Raw genomic sequence first — 17,691 nt, forward strand, 5'->3', positions numbered from 1 at the left:
GCTCCTGCCACCCACCCAGTGTGTAGTCTGGGCACAGCTTCACTTAATCTTGGTGGAGGGTGGGCCTCAAAGCCAGCTCCTACCAGTCTGTGACCCCAGCAAGTCGCTCCCTGCACCTTAGTGAAATCGCAGGTCTGGTCCTGTCCGTACATGCAGGGAAGTTCAGATGAGTCTCCACCATCCAGCTAGGGAAGGCACAGAAACCTCTCCACATCTGTTAATCTTCAAAGTGACTTAAAGGAAGGTGGTTTGATTTTTTTTTACACCCCCTTGTCCCAACCCCGTCTCCAGCATCCAGCTAGCCTGTGTGTGTGGAAGGGGAGGGAATGTTGGCACCTGGGCCTCAGTGGGCACTTGGGAATGTGGTTGGGGAACCTTGGCAGGTGGTAGAAGAGTCCAACTGATGTCAATAAAGAGAAGGCCTGGGAGAGGCCAAGCTAGAAGTGAAAGATGTTTCTGTTTCTTTGGGTGTGGGGGTGGGCTATGGAGAGGGGACATTAAAACATCGGCTGTTGGCCACGGAAAGAACCTGAACACGTAAAAATATCAGATGAGAGGGTCCTTAGAACTGGGAATGTCAGGGCTGGGAGGGTCCTTAGGACTGGGAATGTCAGGGCTGGGAGGGCTCTTAGAACATAGAATGGAACACAAAGCTTTAAAAACAAATGTTAATTGTTTTTATGTGCAACTGGGAAATAAGATATATAGGCAGTGGGGTATAGAAATCTATCCTGCCCTACAGGAAAATAAAAGGGGAAGGGATAAGGGCGGGGGGTGATAGAAGGGAGAGATTAGGGGGACGGGTATTCATAATGCACACCGTCTTGGAGTGGGGGGAGAGATGAGAGGGGGAGAAAATCTGGAACTCAATCTTGTGGAAATGAATGTTGAAAACTAAAAATAAATTAAAAAACAAAAAAAGCCAGAGAATGGCAGGGCTGGGAGGGCCCTTAGAACTGGCAATGTGAACTCTAATCCCCTGGCCCAGTCCTGGTGTTTTTTTGTCAGCGCCTGACTATTCTGATCATTTGTCCCCCAAACAAAGGGTCTTCAGGGTCTCAGAGAGCAGGACATGGGATGAGAAGTTCCTTGGCTCTCAGTCAGAAAGCTCGGGTCCTAGGCCCTACCTTACCCTCGACTTGCTCTGTGACCTTGAGGGGAGTTCACCTGCCTTTTCTGACACTCAAACTTTCCTCGTCTATAAAAGGAATTGTGTGTGTTAGATGGTTTCACGTGTCCTTTCCAGATCTGATGGGCCAGTGTCTGTGTCTATGTGCACACGTCGGTCACTAACATTTATTAAGGGCCTACTGTGTGCTAAGTGATGGGGACACCAAGAAAGGCCAGAGACAGTCCCTGCCCTCAGGGTGTCCACAGTCTAGCGGAAGCAATGTGCAAACAGCCATGTACAAAGAAGCTATAGTCAGGATAAATAGGCAATGATCAATGGAGAGTAGGCCCTCAAATACAGAGGGGCTAAGAAAGGCTTCCTCTTCAAGGTGAGCCCTTAGCAGAGACTTGGAGTCAGAAGGAGGGAGAGCATTCCAGGCATGTGGGACAGCCGGGGAAAATGCCCAGAGCCAGGATGTTCAAGAAACGGCAAGGAAGCTGATGTTACAGCACCACAGGGTATGAGGGCATAAGTAATGTGTGAGAAGACTGGAAAGGTAAGAAGGGACCAGATTATAAAGGAGTTTAGGGGTAGCCAGGTGGTGCAGTGGATAGAGCTCTGGCCTTGGAGTCAGGAGGACCTGAGTTCAAATGTGACCTCAGACACAAGACACTTGCTAGCTATGAGGCCCTGGGCAAGTCACTTAACCCTGATGGCCTCACCAAAAAGCAAAAAAAAAAGTTATTGTATAAAGACTTTAAAAGCCAAAGAGGATTTTATGTTTTCGTCCTGGTCAGATGAGCTTCAGGAAGACTACCTGGGTGGCTGAATGGCCTTGAGATGGTGGGGGCCGTTTGCCCTTCGTTCTCGAAGAGGACCATGACATCATGAAGGTGATGCCAGGACTTGTGAGTGAATTGGATTTAAATGAGGGAGGGCTGTGCAAAGTCACCAGCCTCACTTTCTCTTCCAGAGCCATCTGGGTCCTGTGGTGAGATAACAGATCAGAATGACTGGAGAGGGCCCAGGGTGCAGTGGGAGACCTTGGCTTTTTTGAGCTAAGGTCTTTCCCAGTTCTCACTTTGACTGAGGTACCACCCATTCAGTGATTAGGACTAGGGTAAGAAATGAGCCAAGGAATGGCCCCTTTTACCAAGTTTTTTAAAAAAATCAATCTGGGAGGGGACGACCCTCAGGGTTTCTGGCTAAAACGGAAACAATTACTATTTACGTTCACACTGAGCCGACCAGGCCCAAAGTATGACCACAAAGTGGGGCTTGGGCTGGGGCATTCTCTTGGCCAATCAATGAAAGCCTGAGTGAATTGGGCTTAAGGCATGGTCTTCAAGTAAGAAGTCTAGCCTCTAAACCCCTAGATATCTCACTAGCTTTCAGCCGTCAAACTTTACATTCCTTTGGTCAGAACACCCCCAGGTAAGGGGATGATACCCTATGTGGGCAGAGGGAGAGGAAGAAGGCAAGGGGAGGGGAAGGGAAGGGAACTGAGTTGCCCAACTGGAACTGGTCAGTTGGGTCCCCAGTGGAACGGCTCAGACTAGTCACAGGTTGTTTGTCCTTCGTTCTTGAAGAGGACCATGACCTCAGGAAGATAATGCCTTGACTTGCAAGTGAATTGGACTTAAGTGAGGGAGGACTGGGCAAAGTCACCAGCCTCGCTCTCTCCTCTGGAGCTATCTGGGTCCAGTGGTGAGATATAGATTAGAATAACCGGAGATGGCCTCCCCCCTCCCTGGACTGAGATGGAGAAGACTCATGGCAGCAGGCCAGTCAGGGCTGTGTCTCAGATGTGAGGGGATGAGGCCCTGCCCCAGGGTCACAGGAAAGAATGGGGTATACAGGAGCGGTATCATGAAGGTATGAATGACAGGTCTTGGCCATTGATTCAACATGGTGGAGGGGGTAAGGGTGAGGAGGTGAGGATGAGGAGCCTGGGTGACTAGGGGGAGGGTGTTGCCCTCTATAAAAATAGGGAAATGAGGAAGAATTGGGAAGAGGGTTTGGGGGAAAGATGATGAGCTCAGTTTTGGACATGTTGAGTTTAAGATGTCTGAAAGGTAGTTGGGGACTCAAGATTGGAAGTCAGTAGAGAGCTTAGGGTCAGATAAGTAAGTTGGAGACCAAAAGCATAGAGATTTGTGCGGGTGGGCTTGCTTGGAAAGCATCGAGGAGTAAGAAACTGGAGTTTTCATTTTGTTGCATTCTCAGAAATGGCCACCAGGTGGCGCGTGACACATGGATATTTTGGATACTGGTGTCCTAGGAGAGTGAGCTGAAAAGAACAGAGCCCATCTATCTAGCTGGATGCCCTCATTTTCCAGAAGAAGAAACTGAGGCTCAATTTAAGTGACTTGCCCAAGGTCTCTCAAGTAGGAAGGGGCAAAGCTGGGTTTGAACCACTGACTGTCCTCTGACTCCAAATCCCAGATTTATTCTCACACTTAACAAAGGAATTCCTCCTTTGGTCAAAATCCATTCACTTCTCTCTTAAGGGTGTAGTTAGGGGCTTGGGGGAGGGGAGAAGACTGAATTTTGCATTTTACAGACTAGAAGACTGAAGCCCTGAGAGGGGAAGGGACTGGTCCAAGGTCACATCTGGAGTCAGAATAATAAAAGGTCAGAGCTCTAAGGAACCCTAGGGTATAATTCACATTTCTGTAATGCTTTGCAACCTACAAAACACTTGCTTCAAAACAACCCTATGAGGCAGGCAGTGTTCATATGACTATCCCCATTTCATGGGTTAGGAAACTGAGGAGCTGAGAATGGAATGATAGGATCACTAATGTCTGAATCGGGATTTGAACCCAGTTCTCACTCCAGGTCTAACCCTCATGGCCACTACATTTCACTCTCTTTACACAGAACATCAGAGTTGGAAGGGACCTCAGAAGCCATCTCATCCAGCCTCTCCATTTTACAGATGAGGAAACTGAGCCCCAGAGAAGTGAGATGATTTCCCCCAAACCTACAGATTGGAACTGGGGTCTGCTAATTCCAAATCCATGACTCATTTAGGCCAAATGCCTTCATTTTTCAGATGGGGAAACTAAAAATTCCCAAAGAGGGAAGTGGCTGTTGCCAACACTCCCACAGCTAATTCTAGCCCTCTGCTTGGGGCAGAGCCAGGTTCTTAATCCTGACAAGTCTCGGCTACCTCAGTGCCTTATTTTATCCTCTGATTTCCCCTCGATCTGGCCTGATGGCCCCTTTCCTCAGTTGCTCTGCTTGGGTTAATGACCCTTTCCCCCCAGGGAGCCTCATTGATACAGTCCTGATTTGATGATCAGGAGACCTGGGTTCTAGTCTTTTTTAAAAAAAAAATAATATATTTTGGTTTATCAACAATCACTCCCATAAATTTTTGAGTTTCAGTTTTTTCCCCTGGGTTCTCGTCTTGACTCAATCGAGCTAATGTGTGAAATTCTTTACAATCTTTTCTTTCTTTTTTGAACCTGAGCTCTTGTAGAAGAACTCCCTCTACCAAGACATTGATAGTTACCTTTGGGTGCTGAGAAGTGAGGCAGTGAGCCCATATTGCAGGAGGCAGAGTCTTCCTGACTCTAAGGCCAGCTCAGGATGCTTCTCTGCCAACTCGAAAGTGCTAAGTAAATGTTAGTGGCATGACCAGCTGCTGTACATGCCAGTCCAGAGAGCCTGGCTCAGTCACATCAGTCTGGGTCAACAGTTTCTGAAGTTCCTAACCACCCTGGGCTGAGATGAGGAACCCTAGATCCACAACCCCTCTGGAGGAATGGCAGGAGTTGTCCTTCCTATTCCTTTCCATTCTACATTTTGGTTCCTCATCCCAGATTCCCCTGCGATGATCTCCCATCACTTTGTATTTATCTTGTATTTGTTTAGCTTTTAGGTACTGTTCCATTCTGGTAGAATGTAAGCTTCTTGAGGGCAAGGACTTGTTTTCATTTTTGTTTTAGTATTTCTATCACCTAGCATGGAGCCTGGCAGATGGGCTTTAAAAATGTGTTGACAAAATAAAGTCAAAATGGCTACATGATTTAGATATAAAGGCTGATACTTATAAGCAAACTGGGAGAGCAAAGAATAGTTCACCTGTCAGATTTATGGAGAACAGAAGAATTTAAGACCAAACAAGAGACAAAGAACATTATGAAAGCAAAATGGATGACTTTGATTACATTAAGTTGAAAAGTTTTTGCAGAAACAAAGCCAATGCAACCAAGATCAGGAGGGAAGCAGAAAACTGGGAAAGAATTTTTACAGCCATTGTCTCTGATAAAGGCCTCATTTCTAAAATATATAGAGAATGGAGTCAAATTTATAAGAATGCAAGCCATTTCCCAATTGGTAAATAGTCAAAGGATATGAGTAGGCAGTTCTCAGATGAAGAAATTAAAGCTATCTATAGCCATATGAAAAAACCCTCTAAATCACTATTGATTAGAGAAATGCAAATCAAAACAACTCTGAGGTACCACATCACACCTATCACTGGCCAACATGACAAAACCGGAAAATGATAAATGTTGGAGAAGACATAGGAAAATTAGAACACTAATGCCTTGTGGGTGGAGTTGTGAAATGATCCAACCATTTTGGGGAGCAATTTGGAACTATGCCCAAACGGCTATAAAAATGTGAATACCCTTTGACCCAGCAGTAGGACTTTTAGGGCTATATCCCAAAGAGATCATAACAATGGGAAAAGGACCCACATGTACAAAAATATTCATAGCAGCTTTTTCTATGGTGGCAAAGAATTGGAAATTGAGGGAATGCCCATCCATTGGGGAATGGCTGAACAAGTTGTGGTATATGAATGTAATAGAATACTATTGTTGCATAAGAAATGATGAGCAGGTGGACTTCAGAAAAACCTGGAAAGGCTTGTATGGACTGATGCTGAGTGAAGTGAGCAGAACCAGGAGAACATTGTACCCAGTAACAGCCACATTATGGGATGACTAACTTTGATAAACTTAGCTCTTTTCAGTAATGCAAAGATCTAAGACATCTCCAAAAGTCTTATGATAGAAAATGCTATCTACATCTAGAGAAACCATGGAGTTTGAATGCAGATTGAAGCATATTATTTGTTCTTTTTTTTTTCTTCTGTTTTGTTTCTTCTTTCTTGTGATTCCTCCTATTGGTTCTAATTCTTCTTTACAACATGACTAATGTGAAAATATGTTTAATAGGAGTGTATGTGTAGAGCCTATATCAGATTGCGTGCTGTCTTGGGGAGGAAGATTGGGAGGGAGGGAGAGAAAAATTTAAAGCTCAAAAGTTTATGGAAGTGATTGTTGAAGACTAAAACTAAATTAATTAAAAAGTAAATTAAATAAATAAAATGTGTGTTGAATTGAATCTGTCTCTAAATAAAGGGAGGTAGTGGAAAGTGTCTTGGATTTAGAGTCAGGGTACACGAGTTCAAAGGGGCAGCTAGGTGACACCATAGAACACCCGGCTTGGAATCAGGAAGACTCATCTTCCTGAGTTCAAATCTGGCCTCAGACACTAGCTGTGTGACCTTGGGCAAGTCATTTCACCCTGTTTGCCTCAGTTTCCTCATCTGTAAAAGGAGCTGGAGAAGGCAAAGGAAAATCACCCTAGTATCTTTGCCAAGGAAACCCCAAACGGGGACATGAAGAGTTAGGCAGAACTAAAACAACATCAAAGCAGAGATTGAGGCCAAAAGTGAGAAAAGCAAAAAGAGAGAGTGGGAAAGGACCAAAGAAAACAGGATGAAGGGAGAGAGACAGACAGAGAGAGAGAGAGGAAGGGAGGGAGAGACAGAGAGGAGAGGACGGGCAAGAGAGGAGAGACGATAACACCGAAGACAAGGCTCTCCACCATAGCTCTAGTGACTCTACATTGCCAGTGTCCTTACAACAAGCCTGGGAGGGAAGGTTGGGTAAGTACTTCCATCCCCATTTTCCAGAGAAGGAAACCAAAGCTCAGAAAGAAGGACTTGGCAGAGGTTACACATGCACCAAGACTGATGGAAACCAGCAATGGTCTGCCTGCTTCCTCCCCTGACCCTCTCCCTCTCCCCTGACCACCGCCAGGCTCCCGACTCCAAATCCTCTGTGGTCCAGACCACACTTTCCAGAGGTACATGCACACACATGCATGTAAACCGCTCGATCATTCGATGCTCAAAGGTGTGTTGGAGTTGGAACTTCACCCAAAGTGTATGCAGGCACAGGTGTTCTCAGACACACCCTGTTAGGTGATGCCCCCCCCAACAGGCTCCTCCACCCAACTCCCCTAGGTGGGAAATGCTCGGAACTGTGGGGGAAGAGGCCTAGAGTTAGGAGTTTAAACCCTAGCTCTGCCACTTACTATCCGTGACCTTGGGCAATTCACTCCTCTGGGCTTTAGTCCATCCTCCGTGTAAAATGAAGAGTTTGGAAAGTATCCTGGATCTGGGGTCTGAGGACCTCAGTTCAAACTCTGCTCTGCCACTATCACCCGTCACCCGTCACTCTTGGGATCCTGGGAGAATCCCTTTCACCCCTGTGGGCCTCGGTTTCGTCTGGAAAATGAAGGGGCCGAGCTAGAAGCCTTCAAAAGTTCCTTCTAGTTTCCCAGCTCCCCTGGGCCCCAAGAAAGCTCTGCTGCGCCTGCGGATCCGTCAACCCCTTCCTTCACTGCGTCCTCTTACGGTCCTGAAGGGGATGCCCGCCTTCCCGCGCACCTGCCTCTCTCTCCTCTTCCCCCGCGCCCACTCCCAGTCCGCCAGCCTCCAGCCGTCCGCCCTCCCCTGGCCTGTTCCAGCCCGGCCCTCGACTGAGAACGCCCGCCTTCTCACGGGTCTCCTTGACTCCCACATTTCTGTTCCATCTACCACTCAACCCTCACGGCTGCTCTGCTCTGGTCTACCTGCCTCCTCAGCTTGCCCCTCCCTCCTCTCCATCCTCGCCCGTCAGACTGCGGGGTGCGCCCTCTCCCCTCCACCTGCCTCCTGACTCCCTCTCCCCTCTGTAGTCCACCCGCCCCTCTTCACTTCCTCGCTCTAGCCTTCAGGGGGCGCAGCGTCCCCCCTTCACCTGTCCCACCATTTGTCTACCTGCCTCCTTCCTAGGCCTGGCCCCGGCTCTCTTTCCTCTGCTCTCCATCCTCGCCCCCTGTGAATTTCCCAGCTCCAGCTAGTAGGGGATGCAGCTCCCTCCCCTGTACCTGCCTCACAGGCGTTTCCACCTGCCCCCTCTTGTCTACCTGTTTCCGCCTCTCTCTCACTCCATCCTTGGTCCTCTCACACTTCCCTTGCTCCAGTCAGGGGCGGGGGTGCAGCTCCTCCTCTCTACTCGCCTCCCTGGGGCTTCCACCTGCCCCACCCTCTATCCCCTGCGTCTCTTTCTCCTCTCCACTCCATCCTTACTCGCTTCACACTTCCTTGGTCGATCCTGCAAGGGGCGCACACTCTCCCCTCCATCTGCTTCCCTGGAGTTTCCATCTGCTCCCTGCTGTATCCTGCTTCTCCCTATGACTTTCTCTGCTCTTCAGTCAGTTCACTTCATCCACTTTTCTCCACGTGCCCTGTGGGCAGCGCAGCGCTCTCCCCTCACCTGGCTTCCTGGGGCATCCACCTGTCCCCTCTGGTCTACCTGCTTCCTCTGCTGAGCCTCTGCCTCTCCTCTCCATTTCATTCTTGGTCCCTCCGCACTTCCTCACGTACCCTGCAGGGGGCACAGGGCCTTCCCTATACACCTGCCCCTTCTGTCTTCTTGCCTCTTAGGGTTGCCTGGCTCTCTCTGCTGTGGTCCAACGGCGTCCTCTCCGCACTTCACTGCTCCTGCCTGCAGGGGGCGCAGAGCTCTCCCCTCCACTTGCCCCTCCTGTCCACCTGCTCTCCCCTCCACCCTCCTCCTCTACTGCCCCCTCCACTTCACTACATCCTAGGTCCTTCCTCACTTCCCCGCTCCTGCCTGGAAGGGGTGCAGCGCCCTGCCCTCCACCTGCCTCCCTGGGGCTTCTACCTGCCCCTTCCTGTCCACCTGCCTCTCCCCGAGGCCCGGCTCTCTCCTCTGTGGTCCATTGGCGCCCCCATCCTCGCTCCAGCCCGCCGGGGGTACAGTGGCCTGCCCTCGACCTGCCTCCCTGGGGCTCCCCTGCTCACCGCGCCCACGTCCTCCTCACCCCCCCAACACACACCTGGGGGGGCCCTGGACCCCTCCATTCCCCTCCGGCCCTTCCCTCTCCAGCCTGAAGGGGGCGCGCGGCGCTCCCCCTCCTTCCCTCCCTGCTCCCCGTCAGGAGCTCCCCCCCGCCTGCCCGCCCCCTCCTCCCGCCTCCTCCTTCTCCCTCCCTGAGCATCCTTGGGCTGGAGGTTGCCATGGGGACAAGGTGGGGGAGAGCCCGGGATGGCGCGCGCCTGGGCTCGCGCCGCCGCCAAGCGGGGCCGGGCGAGGAGGAGCGAGGGCGGGCGGCGGGCGCAGCAGCAGCAGCAGCGGCAGAGGCGGGAGCAGCCCAAGGAGCGCAGGCAGCGAGCGGGAGGAGCGGGAGCGGGGGGCCGGCGGCGGCGGCTCAGCCAGCCCCTCTGAGCCGGGCAGCTGACGCGCATGGCGGAGACAGCGGCGCCTACCGATGGAGCTAGAGGTGAGGCGCGCCCTCCCCTTGCTGCCTGGTCCCCCCCCCCCCCACTCTCCTCCGCCTCCTCCTCCTCCTCCTCCTCCTCCCGCTCCCCCTCGCCGCCCGTGCCAGTGCGCCTCCCCCCCCCAGCTGCATTTAAAAATCTTTAAAACTTTGCATATTAATATCCGCGCTTTGCATAATCTGCCCCGCGCTTTATTGATTGCAAAGCGGGCTTAATGCAGCCGGCGCGGCCCCCGTGGCTGGGAGAGCTGAGCCGGGAGCCGGCGGAGGCGCCTCGCTCCGGCTTCTCCCCCCCCACACCCAGCCCAGCCCCGCTTCTCCGCCTCGCCGGGGCGCCGCTTTTTGGGGCGCGGGGGGAAACGGGGGGCAGCCCCTGCCCGGGGCCTCCGAGACCGGGGCGGGGGCGGGGGAGCCGAGGAAGGGGGCAGAATCGGGAGGAGAAGGGAGAGTATTAGGGGGAGAAAAGGGGAGCAGAATTGGGGGAGAAGCGGGAGAATTGGGGGGGCAGGAGGACAAATGGGGGAGAAGCGGGCAAATTGGAGGAAGAACCCGAGAAAAGGGGGGAGGATTGGCTGGAGGAGGGAGAAATATGGGGAGAAGGGAGAAAATTAGGGGGAGAAGGGAGAGAAAAGGGGGGAGATCAGAAAAGGGGGAGAATTAGGCAAAGGGGGGAAAGGCAGAGAAATAGGGGAAGAAGGAAGGAATTCGGAGAAGGGAGAGAGAAGGGGAAAGGGGAGAGCAGAAAGGGAAGAAAAAGGGGATGGGAAGAAGGGGAGGATGGAGACGAGAGCCAGCGATGGTCGGGAAACAGGGGGGCTGAGGGGGGGAGGAATAGAAAGAAAGAGGGAGACTGAAGGAGAGAGGGAGTGATGCAGAGGGGGCTTGAAGGCAGAGGAAAAGAGGAAGGGATGGATTTGGAGAGAAAAGGAGAGTGAGGACAGCGGGAGAGATGGGAAGTCAGGGCGACAGCCGAGGCAGACCGAAGCCGGAGAGACCGGGAGAGGAGAAAAGGAAGGGGGATGGAGAATGAGGAGCAAGGGATGGGAAAGGGGGATGGAGGGGGGAGCAAGCAGGAAAGAAAAAAGAGTGAGGGGTGCTCCGAAGGAAAACAACGAGGGAAGAGAGAGCTGGGGGGGGACAGAAGAGGGGGACTGGAGAAAGAGAGGAAGGTCTGAAAAAGAAGGGATGGTGGAGAAATGGAGGGAGGGAGGGAAAGGGAAAGGGGGAGGGTGGGAGAGGGAAAGGGGGGGGAGGGAGAAGGAGAAAAGGGAGGGAAAGAAAGGGGGAGATGGAGAAAGAAGCGAGAGAGGGAAAGAAAAGGGGGATGGGAAAGGGGAGGTGGTGGAGGGGTACTCTAAAACAGTAGGAAGAGGGGGTAGGAAAAGAGAAAAGAGGGAGGAAGGAGAGGGAGAGGAGAGTGGATATGTAACGGGGGACCAGCTCCCCAAGGCAGAGGAAGGGGAGGGGGCCAGGGATGGCCAGTCTGGACTCAATAAAACCCCAGAGCTTGACTGGACAATAAAGAGACAAGGGTCTCTGCCCTCCTCTAGTCCCCTCTTCCAGACTCCCTCCCAACTGGGGAGTTTGGGGGGGGGGAAAGGTTTTTAAATCTTTATTTAAAAAAAAAATCCCTGCATAAGAATAAGGAAATGGGGAGGAAGGAGGCATAAAAGGGAGAATGGATCTGGGGAGAGACTTGGGATGTGTGGGGGTTGTCTCTTGCATAGGTTATTCAGTGGGTCCACTCGAGGGTATTTGGGGGTCTGGGCTGTTTTCTAGTGAGGGCTTTTCTCAGTATTGAGGAAGGCATTTAACATCTAGCAGTCTGTTTTTTTCCTCTTGGTGGGAAGGAGTTGGGTGCTTTGTACTTAGTAAGCACTTAATAAATGCTTTTGGAATTAAATTAGACTGTTGGGGGGCTGTGATTTAAAAAAAATGAGACTATCAAAGGATATGGAGGGGGCTGTTTCCCCTTTCTCAGATATATATTCCAGGGTGTGTGTGTGTGTGTGTGTGTGTGTGTGTGTGTGTGTGTGTGTATGTATGCTGTGAGAGGGGTGCTGTCCTCCCTTTAAAGAGGTACCAAGGTATATGGAGGGTTGCTACTGGTTTCTGCTTAACAGGAGTATTGATGGGAGGGAGGTATGTGTAGGACTTTTTTTCCCCTTTTACCTGAGTATGAGGGTAGATGAAAGTATTAGGATGTGAGGGGAGGTGGGGGTTGGGTAAGTGTATACTCAGGTTGTTTAGGGGTGTAGGAGGGGGTAACAAGGTGTATGAAGGGTTAGTCAGAGAATAATGAAGGTGTTCCTAGGGGGTGGAGGTGTGAGGGGAAAGCTAGGTTATTTGTGTGACTAAGGGTGTGTGAGGGGAAATTTGGGGAATGTAAGGGGGCCTGTGGGGTGTGATATGTCCAGGAGTGTGGAGTGTGTATGTGTATACACCACGGAATTATCCACAGGGTAAAGGGGTATTTAGGACATGTGTGAGGGGTTGTTCCCAGGGTCTTTGGGATATGTGCCTGTCTCCTTATCTCCGGGGCATCAGGGCACAAATGTGTGGATATGTGTGTATGTGTGTGTGTGTGTTTGGAGGGGTATTATCAGTCGTACTTGGAAGCCCTTTTAGGCGTGTTTGCTGATGGAGGAAAGGAGGAGGTGGAGACTGGAAAGAATGAGATGGAGGGGACAGGAAGGAGAGTTGTGGTAGGTGGGGAGAAAATCGGGGGTTAAGGGTGAGAGAGAGAGGTATCTGGAATGTGGGAGCTGGAGCAGGCCTGGGGGGGGGCAGTACCTACTGCTAGGGGAGTCCCTTTGTCCAGAGGGAGAAGAGAAAAGTTGTTGGCGAGCTTGGCCAGGGCCCTGTCACATCCCTCCCCGACAGGTTTCCTCCCTCTGCTGCCTTGAGATCTCCCCTTCTTAGCTCTTCTTTGTGTCATCCCTTTTCTCTCTCTTCCTCCTTAGCACCCCTTTCTTCTCACCAGCCCCTTTCCTCCTTACTGTTTCCATCACTTATCACTGCAATTTCCTCTTCTCTCTCTCTCTCTCTCTTTCTCTTTCCTCTCTATCACTCAGGCTCTGTCTCTGTTTTTCTCTCTTCCTCACACTTTTTGTCTTTTCTCTCTTCCTCATTCTGTCTCTCTTCTCTCTCTCTCTCTCTCTCTCTCTCTCTCTCTCTCTCTCTCTCTCTTCTCTCTCTCTCTTTCTCTCTCTCTCTCTCTCTCTCCCTCTCCCCCCACCCCCTCCTTCCCTCTTTCCCTCCCTCTGATAGTTGATCTCTCTCTTCATTTTTCCTATCTCCTCCTCTCTCTCCTCTTTACTCCTATTTCCTCTACTCCTGCCCCCCCACCCCCACCTTGAACCATCTTGTATGAGTGATTGATAGATGAGGCCCAGAACGTTGCCCTAGCCCTTCTGTAGATGTGCCCCAAGCACTATCATACCTGCCCTTTGGACTGTTGCTGTCTGGGCCTTGGGCAAGAGGGCATAGCTCAAGAACCTACTTCCTTTGGGTAAGGACCACTTGCTTGGATCCTTTCCCAGGAGCATTTGTCTGATGTTTATGGGAACTCAGCTCATTCCCAATGAGAAGCCAAGAAGCCAAGTTAGCCAGAAGGGGCCACAGGAAAAAACACTGGTCCCTTCCTGGGCTGAAGCTAGGTGGCCTAGGAGAATACAGGTTACAAAGAAGGGTGTACACATATGCCATGCATTCAGGGTTATGAGGACAAGGGAGGGCCATGACTGCGCATTCCCATCCAGAAGTTGGGCTGGGCCATAGAGGTACAGGTGGAGGGGACTCCCAGATACAGGTTTGCAGAGGGACTACGGGGCAGGTGGGTGGGTTCACAGACAAATGAATTCTTCACCACTATCTAGAGGCCAAGGTGAACCACAGGGGCTTGGGGCTATCCCCATTCACAGTATTGGTTTGACCATAAGGAAATGAGGGTGTGAGGGGCTCACACAGAGGCATCCCCAGGGAAATGATCTCAGGGATTAGAGGCCAGGAGGCTCATATGCAAGTCAGCTTGGCATCCTCTAGCCTCCATGGCAGAATTTGGGAGCATGAGGGAGAGAGAGAGTCACCAGTAGGGGTTCATGGATGTATGGACTCATCCCAATGGGAGCCTAGGGGGGTTGATTCAGATGCAGGGCGGGCAGGTATACTAATGGGATTCTGCTGGAAAGTTAGCTCCTCTCCATTAAGAGGCAGGGGGCAGGTGGATTAATTTGGAAAGAGCAAGCTAAAAGGGATTGTGGAAAGGGCTGATACCTGGGGCCACTGAGCCTGTGTGGGCCAGCTGAGCTGGCTCTGAAGGTTTAACCAGGGCCCTGCAATCCCTTCCCTTCCAGATGAGATGGCTGGGAGTCCTGTGTAGGGCTCAGGGGGCCATGTGGAAGGCCTGTGAGTCCAAGGGCTATGTTCTAGGAGGCTCAGGAGTGCGTGCAGTATTTGTGTCTCTGGGGGGTGGGGAATGGGTCGGTGATGGGCGTCGGGGAGGTTTGCAGTCGGCTGTCGGCAGTGGAGAGTTGTAAGCAGGATTCTCTGCTATGTGAGCATGAAGGGACCAAAAGCAGGGTTTTCCATGGTGTTTGTGTGAAAGGCATGATGGGTACACAGAAGGGATTCCGTATATCCCTATGTGTGTGTGTGCGTATGTTAGAGACACGCACACAGAGACGGACACACACATGCACATGACGCAAACGTGTCTCTGCTTTTGAGTCTCTGACCACCTCTGATGGAGTAAATGAGTGTGTGTCCACATGTGGATGCGTGTATGTGCCTGCAGCTCTGACTCTGTGTACTCTACGTGTGTCTGAGTCTCCGTGTCGGGATTCAGGATGTCTGTGCTGCATGCAGGATTGAGTTTTCCTGAGGAGCGCGTAAAAGAAGTGTACATACGTGTGCCGGGCCTGAAGAAGGCACACATATGTGTGTTTATCTCGAATCTGTGTGTCACATGAAGAGCCGTTTGGGGTGGCCAAGCCTCAGTGCACCAATGAGGCTGTGTGTGTGTGTGTGTGAGACAAAGGTGGGTTTCAAGTACCTGGGGCAGGTGTAGCATACTTTTGGGGTGGCTATTGTACCCTGAGCCTCCCCCTTTTCCAGTTCCTGATGCTCAGAGAGATGTTTCTACTTCTGTTTGCACTCCCGGCACCTCCCATACTGTCCCCCTCCCTCTTCTTTGTCCAATGTGGGAGATGTCTGCCAAGCCTTGTTCTCAGTGGGCACACAGAGGCGGCCAGTCACCCCTCCTGATCTGACCATCAAGACACAAGACCTTGTTGTCCTACTTAGGACTCCAGGACTTCATTCCTGTGTAACTTTCCCTAAGTCCCTTCCTGCCCAAGTTTTTTCCCAGCCCTGACATTCCCTGTTCTGAGGGCCCTCCCAGCTCTGACATTCTAAGTTTTGTGTTCTAAGTTTCCTCCTCATAGTCTAGTAGTTCTAATGTTCTGTGTTCTAAAGGCCCTTCTAGATTTGATTTTCTAGAATTCGATGACATTCTCTAGGTGTGTCTCAGAACAGGTTAAGAAACATTGATTCTTGGGGGCAGTTAGGTGGCGCAGTGAATAGAGCACTGGCCCTGAAGTCAGGAGGACCTGAGTTCAAATCCAGCCTCAGATGGAATACTTGACACTTGCTAGCTGTGTGACCCTGGGCAAGTCACTTAACCCCAATTGCCTAAAAAAAGCCCCCCCAAACCAAAAAAACCCATTGATTCTCCAGACTCTGCTTCAGGTCTATCTTCTCCCCAGCTCTGCCTAGCCACCTTCTTTCCCCTGGGCTCAGTTTCACAAGGCCTTTCAACCCATCTCATCTACTCTGATTCTTGGCCCTGGAAGCAAGAGTGGGTGAGGACTTTAATTCTGTTGTATAAATGGAGGAAAGCAGACAAAGCCCCTGGACCAGGGCTGTTCCAAGACCCCCAGGACCAGGGCCATTCAGGCGGAGTCTCAAGGCCAGTGAGGACCAGAATGAACCTTGGAATCTTCTGCCTTGTCCCCTCACCATCCAGGAAGGTGTGAGCTACAGCTCCCCAGACAGCCAGCTACCTGTCCACAACTTCACTCCTCACTGGCTCTAGTCAGTTTCTAGCCATTACTGTCTCTCCCTCTGCCCGCCAAGGGATAACTTTCTTTACTTGTATCCTGAGTCTGTGTGGTTACAGAAACATGGGATTTAATTAGAGCTGCATTGCATCTCAGAAATCATTTGGTCCAGTCCCTCTGCTGTTTAAATAGAGGTGACTGAGGTCCAGAGATGGGGGACTAACGTGTCAGTAGCCTCAAGCTGGTGGGGAAGTGGAAAAGGGAGGCTTGGCCAGAGATGTCCCTTATTTCCTCTTCCTTCAGGCCCAAGGTATTCTGGGCCAAGGGCTGGAGGTCCCCTCGCCCAGGCGACACCCTGTCCCCTCCCAAAGTGGGATCGTTTCCATGCTGTTTCTGTACCATCAGACACAAATGTCTGAGTGGGAGAGAAGGCGAGGGGATCTGCCGCAGAACCAGGCTTAGGCCACTTTGAACTGTTCCCTACTCCTACTTTACTAGGTCTGTATCCCAGAGTCATTGAGAGTAAGGCAGAAAGAATGACTCTTCTTCTCCTCTTTGCCCTCTCCAAGGCATGTGTGGCCTTCTTACAGGGGGAGGGAGGCTGGTTTAATCTCCAGGTTCAAAGGCCATCCTTTCCTCTTCCTTTGGGTTGGGGTTTCTTTACAAATGGCCAAGATGTCTGCATTACTTACCTTCCACATCCATGAGATGAGGGCCTACCTAATCAATGTGTGTCTGCATCCCCCAGTGCACCTCTGTTTCTCTTTCTTTGTGTCTTTCTCCTCCACATCATCTCCTGTCTTCCTCCTTGTTTCTCTTCCTTCTCCCTCTTCTTCCTGTATCTCTTCTTCTCTCTGTATCCCTCTGTCTCCTGTTTCTTTCTTCTCTGTTACTTTCTCTTTGTGAGTTGTCTTCTCCCTCTACACCCCATTTCTGTCAGGTTCTGGTTCTGTCTCTGTGTGTGGGATAGTATTCATTCATTCAATAAGGATACTATTGGTTGGACTAGGCCTGGTCTTGAGAGGCCCCTCTTCCTACAGGAGTGTGAGGGAATGGGTCTTCCTGCATATCTGGGTTGCAGATTTATACAAATGGGAGTGGAGAATAGCGCAGGTTGGCCTGGCTCTGGGATTCCTCAGTGAGGGCAGGCCGGGGTTTCTTTTTATACCTGCCTTCGGGCCAAGCTCCTTGTGCTCATGTTCAGTGGTCCTACCAGCCAGAAAGTCCTTGACAAGTTCCCATAGGCCTCTAACTCTTAGGACAGGCTTCCTAAAGGAAGTTGCTCTAGATCTGGGGCTTAAAGGGCCTTTGGGATTTGGTCAACTGAGAGAAAGATGTTTGGGGGCAAAGATAGGCCTGGGAAATTCAGGGACTTGGGAGGCTACGTCACAATGGGCCCTGGAGTCTTCAATGCTAGGATGAAGAGTTTGGGCTAGACCTGATGGTCAATAGAGAGACATTCTAGAGCCTATATACAGAGGAGACAGCATCATGGAATAAATAGCCTCTGGTGGACTTAGAGACCAAAGGGTTGGGTTTGAACCCCAGCTTTGACACTTGCTCCATTGTGTAATCTCCCCCACCGACCTTGCCACCTCAGTTTCCTTATTTGTAATATAATGGGCCCTGATGACATCATCTTTGAGGTCGCTTTCAGCTCTTGACATTCTGTGATGTGGGATATGGAAGAATGTGGAAGACTTGGGTCCTAGGCTGGCCGTGTGACATTGAGCAAGGTCCTGCCCTTCTCTGAGCCTTGGGTCCTTTCTCTGCCAAACAAGGAGGCCATGTGGGGTGGTTTCTAAGGTCCCTTTGACCCTGGTAGCTGGTCATTTTAAATCCCAATCTTCCACGTGCACTCGGGTTTGGAGTCAGAGGCCTCTGAGCTATATCCTTGGACAAATCTTTTCTTCTCTCAGGCCT

Source organism: Phascolarctos cinereus, unplaced genomic scaffold (assembly GCF_003287225.1).
Source record: "Phascolarctos cinereus isolate Bilbo 61053 unplaced genomic scaffold, phaCin_HiC Scaffold_726;HRSCAF=1367, whole genome shotgun sequence".
Classification (NCBI taxonomy): Eukaryota; Metazoa; Chordata; class Mammalia; order Diprotodontia; family Phascolarctidae; genus Phascolarctos; species Phascolarctos cinereus.